We start from the raw sequence: 21,762 nt of genomic DNA on the forward strand, positions 1-21,762 counted from the left end.
AAAAAAAAAAATACTTATAAACAATTATTTTTTGTGTAATAATTCCATGGGAAGTAATACTAACAATAACAACAACAATCGTTGTTTATTGAGTGCATACCATATGCTAAAAGAGTCTATCACAGCATACTAGTTAAAAGAATGAACTCTGGAGTCAGGCTTTCCCAGTTTGCATACTGGCTGCCACCTATTCGGTTTACTACTTTCAGTATGTTACCTAAATGCTGTCTGTATCATTTCCAGCACTGTGAAATGGAGATACTGAGTCTCTACCTCTCAGATTCATTATGAGAATTAATAGAGTTAATATTTGTAAGGTGTTTAGAACATTTCCCATTTCACAGTAAGAACAATAAAAGTTTTAAATAAAAACTATCAATGTAATTATCATATTACTCTGTGAGGTAGGTACTAATATTGCCCCTATTTTACTAGTAAAGAAAATGAATGAAAGAGAAGTTAAGCAATTTGTCTAGGATCACACGGTAATAAGTGACAGAACTTCTAACATAGGTAAGTTGGCCCCAAAGCCCACACACTTAAGAACAATAATATAGCATGATATACTTGCAAGGTACTTATGTCATAGTATAATATAAAGTAGCTATATGATAGTATGATATAATATAGGAATGAATAAAGGGACAGGGATATGAAATGAGAATACAAAAGGGGAAATTAACTATTTCATTCAAGGACAGATTATATTCTGAATCAGTCATGGTTCTTGCAATAAATAGTTCATTCAAACTGGGATGAGGAGGCTTTCCTCCTCAAGGCCTGAAAGGCTAAGGGGAGGGTATAGTTAGTAGAATCTGAGAAGTAGCTGCAGGGACAGGACCTCTTGACAGGAGCTGGGGCTGTGAGTAAAGGAACCTAGCCATCCCCCGACTCACTCTCCTCTCATCCATTGATCTGCTGATGCCTCCCAACACAAGGACCAAGCCAGTAGACAAGCAAGCCCAATGCTAATGCCATATTGGTCAACCTCCTAGGGTAGAACAACAGGTCAGAGATTGGATCTGAGAAAGTATCCAGCAACAGTATAAAAAAAATAATAATAGTGGCAACAACTGTTGAAACAAATCAGTGAAGGAAATGTCCACATATGGGAATTCTCAGCAGAGACTTCATATGAAGTATGGCACTACAACTGAACTTTGGAAGATTTGGCTAGAGAATGAGAAGAGCATTATAAAGGAAAGACAGACATGAACAAAGGCATGAACGTAAAATAAAGCCTCAAATGGGCTGGCTAGAGCCTAGAATTCTTTATAAATAATGGCAAATAAGCTTAAGCAGACATAGTGGAAGCAGTATACAGTTGGCTTTTTAAAAATCAGTTTGAGGTTTTGAATTTTATCACAAGGACAACTGGGAAGCAGCGAACTTGCAGAAAAAAACTGAGGCTGTAGGAGCAAAGCTTTTAGTAATCCTGTGCCTCCATATATTTTGTTCTTTCTGGTTGGGATACATTTCTCAATTCTTGGTCTATTCCTAGAAATATAGTTAACAGATACCCATAAGCAAAAAGTGTTGATTGATCAAATCACTGACTACAATGAAGGGAAACAATGGTACAAGAAACAAGTAATTAGAGACTTGTGGCAGGTCAAGAATACATACAAATGGCAAACAAGCATATGAAAAGGTGCTCAACATCATTGAACCACTGATAACCAGAGAAATGAACATCAAAATTACAATGACATATTATCTCACCCCCGTTAAAATGACTTATATCCAAAAGACAGGCAATAACCGACGCTGACAAGGACGTGAAGAAAAAGGAACCCTTGTATACTGTTGGTGGAAATGTAAATTAGCATAACCACTATGGAGAACCGTTTGGAGGTTCCTCAAAAAACTAAAAATAGAGCTACCATATAATATAGCATTCCCACTGCTGGGTATATACCCAAAAGAAAATAAATCAGTATATTGAAGAGATGTCTGCACTCCCATGTTTATTGCAGCACTATTCACAATAGCCAAGATTTGGAAGCAACCTAAGTGTGACCATCAGTAGATGAATGGACAAAGAAAATGTGGTACCTATGCACAATGGAATACTATTCAGCCACAAAAAAGAATGAGATTCTGTCATCTGCAACAACATTGTTGGAAATGGAGGTCATTATGCTAGGTGAAATAAATCAGACACAGAAAGACAAACATTGTATGTTCTCACTTATTTGTGGGATTTAAAATTCAAGACAATTGAACTCATGGACATAGAGAGTAGAAGGATGGTTACCTGAGGATGGGAAGGGTCATGGGGGAGGTGGGGGTGGTGTAGGTATAGTTAATGGGTACAAAAAATTAGTTAGAAAGAATGAGTAAGACCTACTATTTGATAGCACAACAGGGGGACTATAACCAATAATGATGTAATTGTACATTTTAAAATAACTAAAAGAGTATAATTGGATTGTTTGGAACATAAAGAATAAATGCTTGAGGGGTTGAATACCCCATTTTACATGATGTGCTTACTACACATTGCATGCCTGTATCAAAACATCTCATGTACCAAATAAATATATACACCTGCTAGGTACTCACAAAACTTAAAAATATAAAAATAAAACAAAAAGAAACAAGTAATTAGAATCAGAAATGTGTAGAAATTGCTAGAACACATGTTCCTTTTCTAAGCAGTATTTATCAGTATCATAAAAATCACTCATCATTTGGCTAGCTTTAAAAATAGAAAATACGATAGCTGTTTAAGAAATCATTATTAGCTATTCAAACTTAAAAAACAATAAGACAGTCTGTGAAATTTATTTCTCTATTTCTTTGTAGTAATGTTTCAATTTGTTGATATTTTGGGGAGTTAAAAAAAACTCTTAAGCCTAGCACTGCATGTTCTCACTCATAAGTGGGAGTTGAACAATGAGAACACATGGACACAGGGAGGGGAACATCACACACCGGGGCCTGTCAAGGGGTGAGGGGCAAGGGGAGGGAGAGCATTAGGACAAATACCTAATGCACTGGGGGCTTAAAACCTGGGTATTGGGTTGATGAGTACAACAAACCACCATGACACATGTATACCTACGTAACAAATCTTCACGTTCTGCACACGTACCCCAGAAATTAAAGTAAAATTAAAACACTGAAAAATAAATAAATATAAAATAAATAAAATATAAAAAGAGCATTGTAATCTCAAAAAAAAAAAAAAAACACCTCTTAAGTCTACCAAATTTGGTGACTTCTTTGAAATGGTATAATATTAATCTACTATTAGTGTGTTATTTTTAAAATAAATTATCTTCCTTTGTTGAAAAAAAGATTAAGATGGTCCTTTCCAAGCTATTATACCACGCGAAACTTAAGGGATTGATTTACTTGTCATTTAATAAAACCCTTAACATCCAAAAATGAAATAATACAATTTCAAAAATGAAAATGAAATGAAATGAAAATACAATTTCAAAGTCAAGAAGAAAAAAGAATTTTATGCTACGATTCGTTGATAATGATTTGCAAACGCATTTCTAAACTGATATAAAGGGCACTGATAATTTTAGCTATTCAACGCTAGATCTATTAGTTACTCTACATTGTTCACAATTCTTGAAACTCTATTGTTCTATAAATTTGGCATATTAACAAAGGATAATCAAGACAGGTTTAAGACCAGTTTTTATCACGTGCATCAGATTCGCGGGCTTTTGATATTATGGCCCAATAACATAAGTGATATAATTTTTTCTCCTACATACATTTTAGAAGAAAGAGAGACATGAAACAATATATAGGACTGCCTTGGAATATTGTGTGTTTGGTTCCAGACTGCTGCAATAAAGTAAATATCACAATAAAATGAGGCACACGAATATTTTTGGTTCCCCAGTGCATTAAATGTTATGTTTACACTCTACCGTCATCTGTCAAGTGTGCAATAGCATTGTATCTAAAAAATGTACATACCTTAATTTAAATACTCCTAAAAAAAATGGTAACAATCATCTGAGCCTTCAGGGAGTCATAATCTTTTTGCTGGTACAGGCTCTTGCCTCAATGAGGATGGCTGCTGATTGATCAGGGTGGCGGTTGCTGAAGGTTGGGGTGGCTGCAGCAATTTCTTAAAATAAGACAACAATGAAGTTTGCTGCATCGATTGGCTGTTCCTTATAGCCAATGATTTCTTTGTAGCATGTGATGCTGTTTGATAGCATTTTACTCAGTAGAACTTCTTTCAAAATTTGAGTCAATCTTCTCAAACCCTGATGCTACTTTATCAACTAAGTTTATGGAATATTCTAAATCCTTTGTTGTCATTTCGACAATGTTCATAGTACCATCACCAAGAGTAGAGTGCATCTCATGAAACCACAATCTTTGCTCATCCCTAAGCCGCAACTCTGGATCCACTGAAGTTTTACCTTAAGATTACAGCTATTCAGTCACACCTTCTGGCTCCACTTCTCATTCTGGTTCTCATGCTATTTCTACCATATCTGCAGTGACTTCTTCTACTGAAGTCTCGGACCCTCAAAGTCATTGATGAGTGTTGGAATCAACTACTTCCAAACTCCTGATAATGTTGATATTTTGACCTCCTCCCCTCAATCATGAATTTTCTTAATGGCATCTGGAATGGTGAGGACTTTACGTTTTCAGTTTACTTTATCCAGATCCATCAGTGGACTCACCACAATATAGCAGCTATACCTTTATGAAATGTATGATTTAAATAATAAGACTTGAAAGTTGAAGTGACTTCTTGATCCAAGGACTGCAGAATGGATGTTGTGTTAGCAGGCATGAAAATAAAATCATTCTCTTTGGACACACTCCTCAGGGCTCTTGGGTGACCAGGGACATTGTCAAAGAGCAGTAATATTTTGAAAGACATATTTTTTTGAGAAGTAGGTCTCAACAGAGGGCTTAAAATATTCATCAAACCATGCTGTAAAGAGATGTGCAGTCATCTAGGCTTTGTTGTTTGATTTATAGAGCATAGGCAGACTAGATCTAGCATCATCTGAAGGGCCCTAGGATTTTTGGAATGGTAAATGAGCACTGGCTTCAACTGAAAGTCACCAGTTGCATTAGCCCCTCACAAGAGACTCAGCCTGTCCTTTGAACTTTTGAAGCCAGGCATTGACTTCTCTCTAGCTATGAAAGTCCTAGATGGCATCCTTTTCCAGTAGAAGGCTGTTTCGTCTATATTGAAAATGTGTTGTTTAGTATTGCCACCTTTATTAACTTAGATGTTAGTTTGATCTTCTGGATAGTTTGCTGCAGCTTCTCCATCAGCACTTGTTGCTCAACCTTGCACTTTTATGTTATAGAGAGGGTTTATTCATTAAGGCTCATGAACATACTTCTGCTAGCTTCCAACTTTTCTGCTGCAGCTTCCTCACCTCTCTCAGCATTCACATAATTGCAGAGAATTAGTCCTTGCTTTAGATTAGCCTTTTGCTTAGGATAATGGTGTGGCTGTTTTGATCCTCTATCCAGACCACTAAGACATTCTCCATATTGAAAATAAGGCTGTTCCACTTTCTTATTCCTGTGTTCAACAGAGTAGCACTTTTAATTTTCTTCAAGAATGTTTCCTTTGCATTCACAACTTGGCCAACTGGCACAAGAGGTCTAGCTTTCAGCCTGTCTTGGCTTTTGACATGCCTTCCTCACCAATCTTAATCATTTCTGACTTTTGATTTAAAGTGACAAACATGTGACTCTTTTTTTTCCCGTGAACACTTAGAGGACATTGTAGGGTTATTAATTGGCATAATTTCAATATTGTTGTATCTCAGGGAATAGGGAGGCCCAAGGAGAGCAAGAGAGATGAGGGAATGGATGATCAGTGGAGTAGTCAGAACACACAAAACATTGATTGATTAAGTTTGCCATCTTATGAAAATAAGTAATGGGAAAAGGACTCTGTATTTAAGACATGATGCTGGGATAGCTGGTTAGCCATATGCAGAAGAATGCAGTTGGACCCCCTCCTTACACCATATACAAAAATTAACTCAAGATGGAATAAAGGTTTAAATATTAGATCTCAAATTATAAGAATCCTATAAGAAAGCCTAGGAAACACCATTCTGGACATCAGACTTGGGAAAGAATTTATAACTAAGTCCTCAAAAGCAATTATAACAAAATCAAAAACTGACAAGTGGAACTTAATTAAACTAAAGAGCTTTTCACAGTGAAAGAATTTATCAACAGAGTAAACAGACAGTCTACAGAATAAGAGAATATATTTGCAAACTATTCATCTGACAAAGGTCTAACATTCAGAATCTATAGGGAACTTAAACAATTCGACAAGTAAAAAACAAATAAGCCCATAAAAAAAGGGCAAAAGACATAAACAGACACTACTCAAAAGAAGACATACAAGTGGCCAACAAACATGAAAGAATGCTCTACATCACTCATCATCAGAGAAATGCAAATCAAAACCACAGTGAGATACCATCTCACACCACTCATACTGGCTATTATTAAAAAGCCAAAACAATGATAGATGCTGCTGACGCTGTAGAGAAGAGGGAACACTGATACACTGTTGATGGGAATGCAAATTAGTTCAGCCACTGTGAAACAATTTGGAGATTTCTCAAAGAACTTAAAGCACAACTATCGTTCAACCTAGTGATCCCATTACTGGGTATATAGCCCAAATAAAACAAATGGCTTTACTAGAAAACCACATGTATTCTCATCCTCATTTCAGCACTATTCACAATAGCAAAGGTATGCAATCAGCCTAGGTGCCCATCAATGGCAGACTGGAGAAAGAAAATATGGTGCATATACAACATGGAATACTATGCAGCCATAAAAAAGAACAAAATCATGTCCTTTGCAGCAACATGGATGCAGCTGGAGACCATTATTCTAAGTGAATTAATGCAGAAACAGAATACCAAATACCACATGTTCTCATGTGGAGCTAAACATTGGGTTGTCATGGACATAATGATGGCAACAATAGAAACTGAGGACCACTAGAGTGGGAAGGGAGGGAAACAAGGGTTGAAAAACTATCTACTGGTTACTATGCTCAGTACCTGGGTGACAGTATCATTTGTACTCCAAACCTCGGCATCATGTAATATATCAAGGTAATAAACCTACATATGTACTCCCTGAATCTAAAATCAAAGTTGAAAAAATGTTTGTCTTTTTTTTTTTTTTTTTCAGACAGGGTCTTGCTCTGTCATTCTGGCTGGAGGGCAGTGGAGTGAACATGACTCACTGCTGCCTTGATCTCCTGGGCTCAAGTGATCCTCCTGTGTCAGCCTCCCATGCAGCTGGCAGGGCTCCTTACAGCCATGTGCCACCATGTCCAGTTAATTTTTCTACATATATATTTTAAAGACAGGGTCTCACTTTGTTTCCCAGACTGGTCTCAAACTCCTGGGCTAACACGACCCTCCTGCCTTGGCCCCCCAAAGTGTTAGGATTACAGGTGTGAGCCACTGCACCCCACAAAGTTTGCCACCTCATATGAGTGCAGTTCATGACATCTCAAAACAATTACAATAGTAACATCAAAGGTCACTGATCACAGATCATAACAAATATAATAATAACAATAATGTTTGAAATATTGAGCGAATTACCAAAATGTGACAGAGACATAAAGCGAGCACATGCTGTTGGAAGAATTGTGCCCGATGGACTTGCTCAATGCAGCCTTGCCACAAACCTTCAATTTACAAAAAGCGAAATATCTGCAAAGTGCAATAAAGTGAAACCCAATAAAACAAGATACGCATGTACATATTTGGGGATTATTACTCCTCAATTTTTTCAGCATTAATTTCCTGTTCTATCTTGAATAACATCATTTTGGAATCCTTCTAACTTCCACTTATCAAGACAAATTCTGTTGTCCCTGTTCAGAGGAATCTATACAGCAAATTGAATCATAAGTGTACTAAAATACCAAAGCAGAAGATAAATTACAAGACATGAATAGTGAAATGTAACTATTTGAGGGCATTATTTGTAATAGTTTGTCTGGTACATACTCCTCCTAATTTTGCATCCTAAAGATACTATCCAAAGACTGTAGAAATTCCAGATACAAGAGGCTAGAGCTGACAAGTAATTAAGCTTTGGTCAATCAAATAGCTAGAAAATATTTATTGAAATAATTGTATGCATAATACATCACAGTAGGGAATATGCCTCATGGATGACATGAAAGAGACTCTCTAGTGAAATAATTGAACTTCTGATGAAATTTCAATGCAGTTGGGGAGGTGACCTTCAGGCCAGCCCGTGCATGCTCGCACATGCAGTTACCCAATAATAGAAGACAATATGTAAATGACAAACGTAATAGTCTATAGACCACATATCCTATGCTAATGGGATTCTGAAAGATGGGATTTTATATGAGACCAGGTTCAGGGAAGGTGCCATAGAGGAGCAGCAACATGAACTGTAACTTACAGGAGGAACTCAGTTAATAATGACCTAATGGGAGAAGGAATTTCAGGACGAGGAGTGGCTTTAAAACTAAAGTGTAGAAGTCAGAATACAGCAGAGTGGTTGAGAAAGAGTGGGAAGGGCAGCTGTGTAGTTAGTTAGCAGAATTACGATGGCTGTGATCAAGTTGAGAAGGGAAGCTGGAGCCAGAATGTGAGGGCTCAGAACACTAGATGACCAAATAAGGACATCATGTTGAAGGCAATGGGAAATCATCAGAGGTTTGAGGGCAGAAGAATGCCACAATAAAAGTGGCATGTTAGAAATATTAACCTCGTACAACTGCATCCAATGTCCTTTCCAAGAAAGAAATGGAAAATTAAATTGCAGTAACCCAAGAAAAGCCTCTTGTATCTCCTCTTTGATTAAATCTCCTGTCATGAAAACATGCAAAACATTCCTAATTTACCCTCATGCATCTTTTTATTTAAGAAGAATATAATAACTCCACTGCACACAAGGAACATAAATTCAACCCCATTGCTTGTAAAAACTGTCCCAGAGAATTATTAAATAAATTTGCTGATTCCACTTGTAATATTATATTTTATTATATAGGGGTAAAAAGGGATTGTAGTTTTAGTTTAGAAAAAAGGTAAACATTCAGAACGTTTTGTTAAATTCTTACATTCCTACTCTAAAGGATAAACAGAGACTTTCAGAGTGTGAGAAGAAATTGAGATCTCTCCGGAAATACAACTTCAGGGATTATTATCAATGATAAGAATTATTAATATATGTTATGATGTCACATTTTGTGAATATAACTTTTCAATGCCCTTAATACGTATTGCTGCATTAGACCTGATATTTTTCTTTGGGAAATAAGTCTTCAGATAGTACTCCTATTTCTAGGAAAGGAGTACTGGGGTATTGTGCTCATCTGTTCAAAAATAAAAGTCAAAGCTAACAAAACATTTGTTAAAAATGCATTCAACCTGGTCATGTTTTAAAAACATTTTGAAGATAAGATGGTATTCATTTAAGTACTGAAACAAAACCATGCTTTTTATTTCTAACTGCAGCCATCAATAAACTGAGGCAAAGCAAGAGATGTTACCGTTTGCTCATATTACCTGTAGATGGGAAGTGAAGTGAAGAAATGAGTGATTATCTAGAGGCGATTACACTCATGAACACAGTCAGTCAGAATAATTCAAGCCCCCTAACCCTCTTCTGCCGTCTTCACATGGTAGATGTGAAGATTTGAATTATCAAAATAATTGGCACAGCTGTTCAATTCATGTTTCCCATATAGGGATAGAATCAGGCTCAGTTTATTCAGCTATAAAGTGAAGATAATTACATTCATATAAACCACTCTTGTGTGATTAAAGCAATGAATCTATTTATAAGAATTCAAATACCTTAGACAGAAATTAGTCAAATATGGCTAGTCCAGGTTTCTTTACAGTAACAGCAATTAAGACATATGTTATATAGAATATATTTAATCCATGAGGTTTCAGCCTTCTGATTTTGCCAAATTCTGAGTGCTACAAAGTGAAGATACATATGGATGGTGAACAACCATGTGTTCACCTTAAACAACGCTATATTAATGGTTTGGAAATCCTCGTGAGTTTTATAAATAAGTGTGAAACAGGAGTGCATGTGTGTATGTATGCACGTGTCTGTGAGCACTCACACAGACAACATCCGAATGGAGAAGAGAGGTATGAATAAATCTATATCCTAAATTTGCATCAAAATGGTGTAATGGTTACCTTTGGACATATAAGGAGAAAAAGTGCTTAACGACTAGGTCTCATTCTTCAAAATAAACAACATCCTTTGTACATTTTCTCAGCAGTTGTCTGGGAGATCAACATTAATCTATTTCTTCTCAGAACTTACATGACTGGGAAAAAGATAAAAATCTGCCCTTGATTGGGTGCTATGTGTTTAAGCTCTGGTTTAGCTGTAAATCATTTGTGAAGATCATTTCTTGGTAGGTGAGTGGAATTGCTATTATAGAGTGTTAATATACTTGCAGTGAAGTGTTGCTGGGGGTAGGAGGTGTTAGACATTGATCAGGAGCTTAAGAGATGAGCTATTTATTTTTGCTGTTGTAAGAGCAAAGTTTCTATAATAAAACAATGATTCTGCTTCTCTGTCAAAAAATACCATTTTTATGACATGAAAGCTCTCTTCAGTAAACAAAGAACAGACTTATTGGAGAATGTAAAAATTACAATAGAATATATTTCCCTATAGGAGAACGATGGCCTTTAACTCAATTGGAACTTACAGTACGACAGCTTTTAAAGGAAGGGACATATTCCATGGGGAGGATTTCAGACATACTTGTCAATTCCTTAGGCCATACTAATTATTATCATATAAAAATGAGTCTACATTAGCACATGGTGCCAGTATATCACACACTTGCACTGCGGCATGAAAGGAGCCCAGCTCGAGGGGGAGAACTGCTTTCTATGGCGTAGTTCCAAGCAAACACATGGCACAAATGAAGCCGATTCTGAGGAATATGGAAACTTTATATACTGTTTGATAGGGAAATGTGCACAGCTTCTAAACGGTGAGCTTCTAGTTCTGCTCCAAGAACAAGTACAATCAATTCTTAAGTGGTTTCTGTAACGTTGTGTTCCTAACCGAGCTGTTTACATTATAGGGAAATGTTAAGTTTAATTTTCTGTTTTATTAGGAAGGTTTCTCATTATGAACAATAATTTCAATACCTTTTAAGTAATTTAAAAATAAGCAGTAATCCCTGCAGAAAGGCTGCAGTACCATTTCTCTAGTGATTCCTTTTTCTGTATTTTATTTGTAGAAGGTGAGCAAAATTGCTTATTCTTTGTTGCCTCAGAGACTTCAGTGGCATGAAGCTAGGCAGAGACAAAAACTGATAATCATAAATATATCAATACGATTGGCTGGTTCCAATATCCAGTATCTCAATGTTCTCTGCCCTTTGTCTCTTTCTGCTCTATTAATGATCTGCCTTAATTTTAGAAGTTTTCTGTAAGATAGTGGACAGAATAGGTGTTAATGAGGTGAAGGCTCCAATTCAAACTACAAAACTAGGTAGCCTAGAGGCAACAGCTAATTCCAGGCTTTTGGTTCACAAAGGAATGCTAATACACACAAGTAATAACAAAACAAACTCACAGTACATGTGCTACCGAAGAGGTGTTTGGAGCATTAAATATTTGTACAAAGGGCAGCACAAAATGGGAGGTTAAAAAATTAAACAACATTAGGAACCTGAGAGATGCAACTAATTAACCAGTTCGGCCTTAATAAATATCCATGCTGTAATATTTTAATAGTAATATCTGTCCCTAATATCTATCCATTTATGTAATATTCCCCATTACTATCTACTCAAACGTTTTGCTACACTTTCTGGTAAAGGTCAGTGACTCTCCACTGCCTTACAGTTCAAACTTCTATAGCATAGCAATTACTACAACAATAGTAATAACTAGTTATTGTGCTTTTCCTATGTGCTAGATATTGCACATGGGATGGATTTGATGTGTCATTATGTGCTAGATATTGTACATAGGAAAAGCACAATACATATGAACTTACAGACACCATTTGAGGTAGGTTAATAATGACCACCCCTCAATTGTTCTGTACTTACACCCTTTTATAGACAAGGAAAATGAAGCACAGAATGAAGCATAATTTGCCCAAGGTCACAAAGCTAAAAGGTGGTGAAGATGGAATAAAATGGCCCATATCCCCCTTTTCCAGTGTTTTTCTCTTTTACATCGTAACTACAATTTTGTAAGCAGCTATAATGTAGCCGAAGCTGGGCTAGATGCTTTATAGTCATCATTTAATCCCAACAACAACTCTACCTAGCTGGGTACTATATTCATTTTTTTATACATGAGGCAATAAGCACAGAAAAGATTACCAACTTCCCCAAAGACAGTCAGCCAGTTAGGATCAGGATAGCATTTGAACTCAGGTCTTTCTGACTCCTAAGCCTAGCCCTGTCCACATGTCACAAGGTCTCTTCACAAGCAACTCTGCTTCCTGTTCTAACACTTATTCCTTACTTTCCTGCCTCTGTGACTCTGGTTCTCATGCCACCAAATCCATCAACACTTCCTTGCAGTCCTGTTTCTAAAATAGAATTCAATGGGTTAAACAAATCACGATTTTAAAAAGCAGAAGGGAAAACTACACAATTGGCTTGCTTCTCCTCATCTTACTCCAACTTCATTTCCAGCTGGACACTTTTCTCTTTTTGTTCTGCTTTATTATTATTTCACACAAATACATTCAGATTTGTCACCTTTTGTTCTAATACTGGAAATACAAATTCATATGGCTAAAATGGAGTGGCCCATGGCATTGCCCCCAGACCCCACTTTCATTACTTGTAATTAAGAAAAAATAAACCTTAATAAGAAAGCTTGTATTAAAATTGTGCAAAGTTAGTCATTATTAAATGTTCATGGCTGTATTAGCTGCCTGTGGCTGTTGTAACAAATGATTACAGACTTAATGGCTTAAAACAACCCAAATTTATTATCTTACAATTTTGGAGGTCCGAAGTCCAAAAAACGGGTCTCACCAGCTAAAAACAATGTGTTGGCAGAGCTTGTGTTCCCTCTAAGGGATGTAGGGGAGGATTCTTTTCCATGCCTTTTCCAGCTTTTAGAGCCTGCCTGCATTTCTTGGCTCTTGGCCCTGTCCTTCATCTTCAATGCCAGTAGTGTAGCATCTTCCAATCTCTCTTTCACTCTGCTTGTATCATCACATTGTCTTCTCTCTTATGAGAACTCTTGGGATTACATTGGGCGCACTGGGGTAACCCAGGCTATCTCTCCGTGTCAAGATTTTTAACTTAACCACATCTATTAATACAAAGCCTTTTGCCATGTAAGGTAACATACTCACAGGTCCCTGGGATTAGGATATGGACATCTTTGGCAGGGGAGGAGTGGGCATTATTAAACCTTTCACAATGGTTCTGCATTTACTTAGCATGAGAAACTGTTTGTCACAATGTGACATACTTCTTCGGGTGGGTTCAGTACTATGTGTCATCGACAAGAGTTACAATATCTCACAGTCTAAGAAAGCACAGGAGGCAAAAAAGCAAACAAAAAACAACCAGTCATACCAGGCTCCTGTGTCCTTGTGGCAGACATGGTTTAACCAAAGGCCTCTGGAAGTGGGAGAGGTGTATTGTTGGGTCTCTTTCACCCTATAACCAAAAGACCATTTGAATTGGGGTGGAAACTGGAGTTCACAAAAGTGTTACATTAAAAAAAATAATAAACTGTGACTCCCTGAGGAAATCACAGTGTTTCTGTTTGGTGACAAGCTGTTCTTCAGGAGTGAATCCTATAAGAATTTCAGATAAAGCTCTTATCTTTTGGGGAGTGAAGCCTGCAGGAAAGGCTGGGGTATTGCCTTCTGGGATGCAGAAAAACCATCTTCCTCTTAGCTCAGCTTTGTTCATTCAACTTAGTTCTTCCCCTCCACACCCACTCATAAACATTAAGCCTTCTTCCCAGCTGTCTTCCTCTCCCTTTTTCATTTTTAAACTTCATCTACTTTTTGACTTCTTTTCTCTGCAACAACTACTACTAAAATCTGAAAGCTTCTTTTATTGTTACCATGGAGAGGGCAATTTTCTCAACAAGTAAAGGAGGTGGTGCAGAGGGAGAGGGAAGAACTACATATGAAAATTGAAAGTTAGCCTCTGTGTCTTTTCAACAATATCCAATTAAATCTTTTCACTTCCATACACAAAACAACAGGAACACACAGTGGGTGGCAAATTTAGCCCAGGGATGTGAATGAATCAGTAGGCTTTGTGATAACATGCTGGGGGTGTGAGGGAGGTGGCGAGGCAGCCCCTCAATCCTATAACAGAAAAGTAATGAACAATGATAACTGATAGATAATTACTCTGCAGTTGTTTGAATATATGCTGCTCTCTATCATTTTCAGGTAAATGACCTTCAGAATGGCAGTAGATGGATTTCTAAGAAATGATGAAATACAAACATGTAGACAAACAAAGCAGGCAGAAGGAAGTAATAAGTTTAAAAAATGAAGTGCTATAAGAACTGAGAAAGATGATCAATCCTCCTTTTTTCTTTCTTCTACTCTTCTCTATACAAGTTATAAAGTGGAAGAAAATACAAATATAAAATCATCTGACGGTGAAACATCAGTGAGATTTTAATTATATCTAGATTTTTTAAATCTCAAACTAGGAAAAATCTGCTGATTCATAGACATGAAAATATTTTAAAAGATCGGAAATATATTAATTCTCATGTTCTAATTCTCCTGACATGAACCATATATATGCTTTATTCTTTCTGATCATTCTGAGAAAAATCAAATTCTGAATTTTTAAAATGATGATGTTGCTCAAATTGTAATAAATCACCATATTTTCCAAAGAAAAATTCTACACAATTCCTATACATAAATTTTGTGTGGAAAGGCTTGTATCATAAGAATAATGAAAGGAAAAGAACTGCAAACTAGTAGAAGCATAAGTTTAAAATGTTGCCGATGATGACATCGAGTAAAGATCTGAAGTGGAAATAGCATGTTAACCAACTTTTTCTATGATCCTCTTCCCCTTCTCAATACCCACTCTAGCTTTTAAAAACATAATGAGATTGTTTTCTACAGCACAATGATGAACATTTCAGGTATACAAAAAATACAAAGAAAAGATTACAATTGAAGTCTATGGCATAGCTGTACAAATCCACACACACATACGCTCAGCAGTGTGAAAGTTACCTCATTGATTTGCTTGAATTAATTATTTAAAATATAATTTTATACTGAATTGATGCTTATTTTTATAAAATAGCAGTGTTATTAGAAAGATTTCTGACAAATAGTGTACGATTACCAATATTATCTACCTTGGAGTTACCATGAAATTAGGAGGGTAAAAATAGTAAATAAAGATCCTATTCCAGACATCTGGCCTATATGCAGAGAACGAGGCAGCACAAACTCAAGAGTCCACTTGTAATTTGTGTTGAATTCAGAGAAAATTAATGATAAGTTGGTTTGTTTACAACACACAATCCTCTTATTTGCAAAGCAAAACTCAAAAATACAGATAGATAGCCAGGCAGGGAAAAACAGAGAGAGGCAGACTGACTCATTAAAAGAGAGAGAGAGAGAGAGAGACACTGACTCTGATTTATAGGATACTTCTTATCTATTCCTGTTAGAATTTTCTGCTTGCCACTTCACATAGTATCAAGAAAACGAATGTATTACCCCCAAATTACAGACTATTAAATAAAGATAAAAACTAAGATGATTGTTATGAAAAGTAAACAATAAGCTTTTTACGCAGCACAAACTGAGGATTTCATTACACAAAGTTATGGGAAAAGCTACATATTGATATCTGTGTTATTGTGAATATCTCAGTTATTGTGAATCTGTAAATTCCATGCCCTATTACCCCCATACAAGCCAGGGAGATGTACTTGTATAATAGCATTTCACTCATGATTGAATTGACACCAAATGGTTGCCTCTTTGCAATATATACAAAGAAATTTTTAGTTGTGGGCTTTGTGTTTTGTTTTGTAGTTAGACCGCTAAAAATAATCAAATTTCTGATATAGTTAAGCCATAAAGATGAAAGAAGTGTCTCACTTAAAATATTTATTAATTACATATGTTTTTATATCTATAACATACTTATATTCCGATGTGCAGGAACTCAGTTACTTAAGTCAGGAATTCATGTGGGATAGAGTTAGAATTTAATCAGAAAGGCCAGTCTCCTGGGGTGGGTTCTACCAGCTTTTGAACTAATTTTATCACAGTCAACACTAGAGGCCTTGCTAATGAGCAAAATGAATATTAGAAATGAGTTTTCACTTATGAGATTAGTGTTACTTAAGATACATGCTTTGGTTAAAATATTTGAGAGAAATTCCTCATCTCTAGATTGCCAGGTATAAAAATTTAGTAAGTTATGGAACCTGTATTCTTTGGAATGGTGCCCAAGATTTAATGCCTAAACTATGCTTTGTTTCCACATTGAATCTGAAGATTCTAGTTGTCTGATGCCTTCTCTAAGGTTAACTGCATCCTACCTCTAGATTCTAGAATATTCTCATGTCTCCCTTGATTGAACCTTTTATACGGAGTATGATAACACCTGAGAGTGAGGGTATGGGAGTGTAGCTAACCTTTACCTATTATACTAAAGTTTTGCTGTGGTTATCTACCAAAACTAACCTCATAGTTGGCCTTGCATAATAGTGTTGATCTAGGGCAATTCATAACACCACGTAAGCCACAAACTTTAAAATAACCTCCACTATAAGGAAGTGTAACCAACTCCTTACATTCAACAATACATTTGACTTTATTCTTGGAGTATATTATTACATTTTTTTTCTCATGTTTATATTTGTTATACAACATGGTTTTATAACTAGGTCGTTAAAGATCTTTAAAGATGGTGTTCTTTTTTGCATACTATTACTATCACATGAATAATTTCACAATCTCGCCTTGCCTTTCATCTTGAGGCACCTATTCATATAATTATTTTTTCACACTCCAAACAATAACCAGGCCTTGTAATTTAGTTATGCAATAAAAAGGCTGGTATTTATATAATCGTCTTATGAGTTACGCATGTGCAAGTATGTCTGAGTAAATGTTCTGCATGTTTGTGTGTGTGAGAGAGAAACAGAGAGAGAGAGAGATTGAGAGTAAGCCCGATCATTATTGAGGGGTGTAAGAAATTAGTTTACGGAGATGCAAAAACCTAGGGTTCAGATACGAGACTGCGGTGAGATCATTTCCTCCCACCCTCTGGGGGGCTCATCTGAGCTGCCAAAATATTCTCCTCTCTGACATTTTTATCTTGGCTCTTCAACAAGTTCTCAGTTGCCTGCTCAAGATTCATATTCTCTATTATTTCTTCCCCGGGTATCTATTTTCACAGAATAGTTGAAGACTCATAATAAAGCCCATTTTAATGTATCATTTTTCCTAAGCAAATCCATTTCAATCTCCACTCTTTTTATTTGCCAAGCATGTCCTAAATACTAATTCTAAATGCAGCTCAATGCAGTTTATTATGTTTCCACGTAAATATTTATACCATATATGTTATTTGTGTATGTGTACACACACACACACACACATGCATGCACGTGCACATATGGTTTGTTGCCAATAAACCTGTGACAGAATCTGGCACTTATCAATGGCATTGCCTTGGGCAAGTCACTTAACCTCTCTGAGTTTCTCCCTTTCAAAATAAGAAAAATGCCAGTTAGCTTGTACTACTTTTGAGAGGATTAGAAATATTGAATATGATATGCATAGCACAATGCCTGGTATATACTAGAAATTAATGCACGGTAAGCATCATGAATTTTATGGTAGTATATATGACCTAACATTTTGGGCCAAAAGGAAGTTTTTGAAAGCAATTTGGTCAAAGCCAAACACTGTATGTTTAAATAATGATGGCTGGGCAACAATGCTATGTCTTTAAGCATTTCTTTCCACTTTTCAAAATCTGCTCTTTCTTATTCACAATTACTTTTACTATTTAATATTTTAATGGGAGGAGTTGGATAAACCTAAATGTGCAGCATTGGGATTCTTTTCATAGTGATCACTTAAAGTTTGTTTTGCTTTTTTTTTTTTTTTACCTTATATCAAGAAATAATATATAACCAATACATAAGTATATGAAAACATCAATCTTTAAAATAGCATAAATAACATCAACAATCCTTCCCTATGTGTATATAAAATATTCACAGATATATATGTGGTGTGTGTTTCTAAAAGTAATATATGTGTGTTTGGGGATATAATAAATATTGCAACAAAAACAATATCACGTAGTACATACTGGTTTGAAGGTGCTCTCCTCACTATACTCCAATTTACACACCACAATCTATTTCAGCATCCCACTAAATTTTGGGCATTTAATTTTTTCCTGCTCGTCCCTATTTGAAATAATGAGCTTATGTGTAGTGAAAAGCTGTAAATATGCTGCCTATATTCCCCTTTGGAAATGAAGGACTTACTTCCCCAGCTGCTAGGAGAGCTGCTGGTAGACAGCCTTCCGCTGTCTGCCCTTTTCTTAGTCTGGGCCGCTATAGCTAAATACCTTAGACTGGGTCATTTATAAACAACAGAATTCATTGCTTACAGTTCTGGAGGCTGGGAATTCCAAGATGAAGACATCAGCAGATTCATTGTCTGGTGAGGGCCCACTCCTGTTAAATGGCACCTTCGGTGTGTCGTTACACGGTGGGTGGGCAAGGAAGCTTTCTGGAGCCTCTTTTATAAGGGCACTGATCCTGTTCCTGAAGGCAGAGACCCCATGACCTAATCACCCCCCCCAAACCCCCACATTCTAATACCATCACCTTGAGTGTTAGGTTTCAACATACACATTTTGGAGGGACAAAAACATTCAGACCATAGCAGCCCCCTTATGGAAATTCCCGTGGCTAAAGAGAATCATCTTGCTAAAGTTTGTTGCCTTCCTGGAGTAGCCCACATCCAATGCGTGACTTGACACGGGGTTATAAAGATCCAGTCCCCTTTCTTCATTTCCTAGCACTTCTGAAGGGTCATTCCAGCTTAAGAACTCCCTGCACGGTCAGCTGAGGCCCTTACTAAGACTGTGTCAGAGCTCAACTTCTCCCTCTGCCCCTACATGGTGACCCCAAGAACACTCCTAAATAGACATGCTGCATGCTCACCTCAATCTCAGGGTATGCTTCCCAGTCACCCAAACTATGATATTATCTTTAAGTAAGTAAACCCTAGGCATTTGGGACTGATTTCTAGAATGCTTTTATTCTAAAACTCTCCACAGTGTAGGTCAAAACTTTTCCATAATAGTGTGCATATTTTTTTCCCCACTGCTCCTTTATCAAGTACTTGGGAATTAAGGTAAAGAATATTTGGAAGAATTAAAGTGGGGTAGACTTCCTGCATATCTCTCAGGGGTCAAACACACCTGTTTGTGGCCACTGACTTTGGCAAAACCATCTCATCTTTGGCCTTGGGCACACGCTGTCGTCTGAAAACCTCTCAACAGAAGGTGCCCTCCTCACTACACTCCAAGACTTTCCTTTCAATCCAACTAAAAAATTTGAATCTATTAAGAAAATACGTATTTTGGGAAGCTCTTAGAAAACAATTACAGTGAAACATGTTTTTTTCTCTCTCTCTCTCTTTTTAAATTTGTACCATCAATTGGAAAGGGGCTTTGAGACACTACACTACCATTGCCCTTTTGATTCCCTCTCAAATTTGAAAGCTTTATTTATGATGCAAAAATAGCCATCATGATTATTGGTTTTTTCAAGTGTCCATCATTTTTCACCAAGGAAAATTGCTATGATTAGCAAGAAAAACCTCCATACAAATCTATTTAATCATCTAAAATTCATATTTGTTTTAAGAATGACTTTATTTGTTACTTTGATTGATAATGTAAAATACTACTATGATTTCAGCGCAAAGTTAAAGTGTGAAGAAAAGTAATACGGAGGTTGGCATAACCATCAAAGGGAATTTCTTAAAGAATATAGAACAAATTCAACTACAGAGTAGAGATTTATTATTTACTAAGATCTTAAAACATGCTTTTTAAATTCTGATAACGAAAATATGACATAGAGTTTGCTATCCTAGTTTTACAGTTGAACAAACTGTAATAAGATAGATCCTAAAATTTGTGTAGTTTGTCAATAACATACAGGGCAAGGTTTTAGATGCCTGACTTTAAACAAAGCTCATGCTATTTCTACAAATACAAGAAAACCAGAAAAAAATATTCACATAGTCTTAAAGCTTCTCTATATTTCAGGAGGGGGTGAAGTAACTGAATTATATGAACAGTGTTCTTTACTGGCCAGGTGCGGTGGCTCACGCCTGTAATCCCAGCACTTTGGGAGGCTGAGGTGGGCGGATCACAAGGTCAGGAGATCGAGACCATCCTGGCTAACACGGTGAAACCCCGTCTCTACTAAAAAATACAAAAAAATTAGCCGGGCGTGGTGGCGGGCGCCTGTAGTCCCAGCTACTTGGGAGGCTGAGGCAGGAGAATGGCGTGAACCCAGGAGGTGGAGCTTGCTGTGAGCCGAGATCGCGCCACTGCACTCCAGCCTGGGCGATAGAGCGAGAGCGAGGCTCTGTCTCAAAAAAAAAACCAAAAAAACAAACAAACAAAAAAAAGTGTTCTTTACTATGATACCCAATTCTTGTCATTAATAAAAGGTGATGTTCAGAGATGTCATCAAATAATTGACAAAAAAAAAGGATAAGAAAAAAGGAATGAAATAAGGTAGTGACCAAGCCTTCCCTTTTCATCAGTGATCAAAATCCTTGCTTTTACATGTTTATAAAATCCATTCTATTTCTCAGGATGTGCAATGAAAGAAAATGAATATGTATGTTCATTTCTATTCCATTTGAAATAACAAAAGAGATGGCATTCTGAGTCCACATTCTCTTTCCAGATTTTAAGTTTTATAATTACTTACATAACACTATCAACGAATAGGACAATAGAATAAAAACAAAAAGTGAATCCTTTTTAGAAGACAGTTTGAGTACAAACTGCTATATATTATGTACTACTCTTTAAAGCTGTCATGCGGATTTTAATAATTAATCAATATTCTAAATATAAATTACTATATGTAATGTAGTAATCTATTTTTATAAATAAAATGATTTCATAGAGTGCTGTGTTAAATTCTTTCCCTCAGACAGTCGCTTTAGAGAAGGAATGGCTGCTTGGACCCTGGTAGGTACATCATGGTGAGAGGCAAAAATGTTATCCTGGTAACAACTTCACAAATTATAGACACAGTGCTAAGAGAAAAGATTTCTAAAAGATTAATTTGGTAAAAGCATATGTAGAGAAATCAAGTGACTCAGAGGGACATACACATTCAACTATGATAACGTTCTCTCAACTGTGCTCCTCAAGATGCTCTACACAAATGGTTTCCATGGAGAAATGACTGAGAAATACTGAGCTAACAATACTAACATTCCTAGAGGACTTTTCAGTGACCTTACTATGGAGACGTACATCATAGATTGCTAGGACAGGCAAAGTCTATGCATGTTTTCCAGCTTATTTGACCTTTTCATGAGGATCATGTATGAACACCTGATGAACCTGGTTTTCTGTAGGACAATTTTGGAAATGTTGAGATCTTTCATCAACTAGAAATGATAGTATATTTCCTAGTCAAAATATTTTTTAACCACTTTATTGATTTT

The 21,762-nt window shown here is 36.4% G+C and overlaps 1 protein-coding gene across 1 annotated transcript in view; it reads right to left on the bottom strand.

Annotated features, from left to right (window-relative positions):
• DMD (dystrophin) overlaps positions 1 to 21,762 on the bottom strand; it is a 2,251,240-nt gene that overhangs the window by 665,301 nt on the left and 1,564,177 nt on the right. The gene's annotated exons all lie outside the window — the stretch shown is intronic.

This window comes from Hylobates moloch, unplaced genomic scaffold, assembly GCF_009828535.3.
Source record: "Hylobates moloch isolate HMO894 unplaced genomic scaffold, HMol_V3 SCAFFOLD_7, whole genome shotgun sequence".
Taxonomy (NCBI): domain Eukaryota; kingdom Metazoa; phylum Chordata; class Mammalia; order Primates; family Hylobatidae; genus Hylobates; species Hylobates moloch.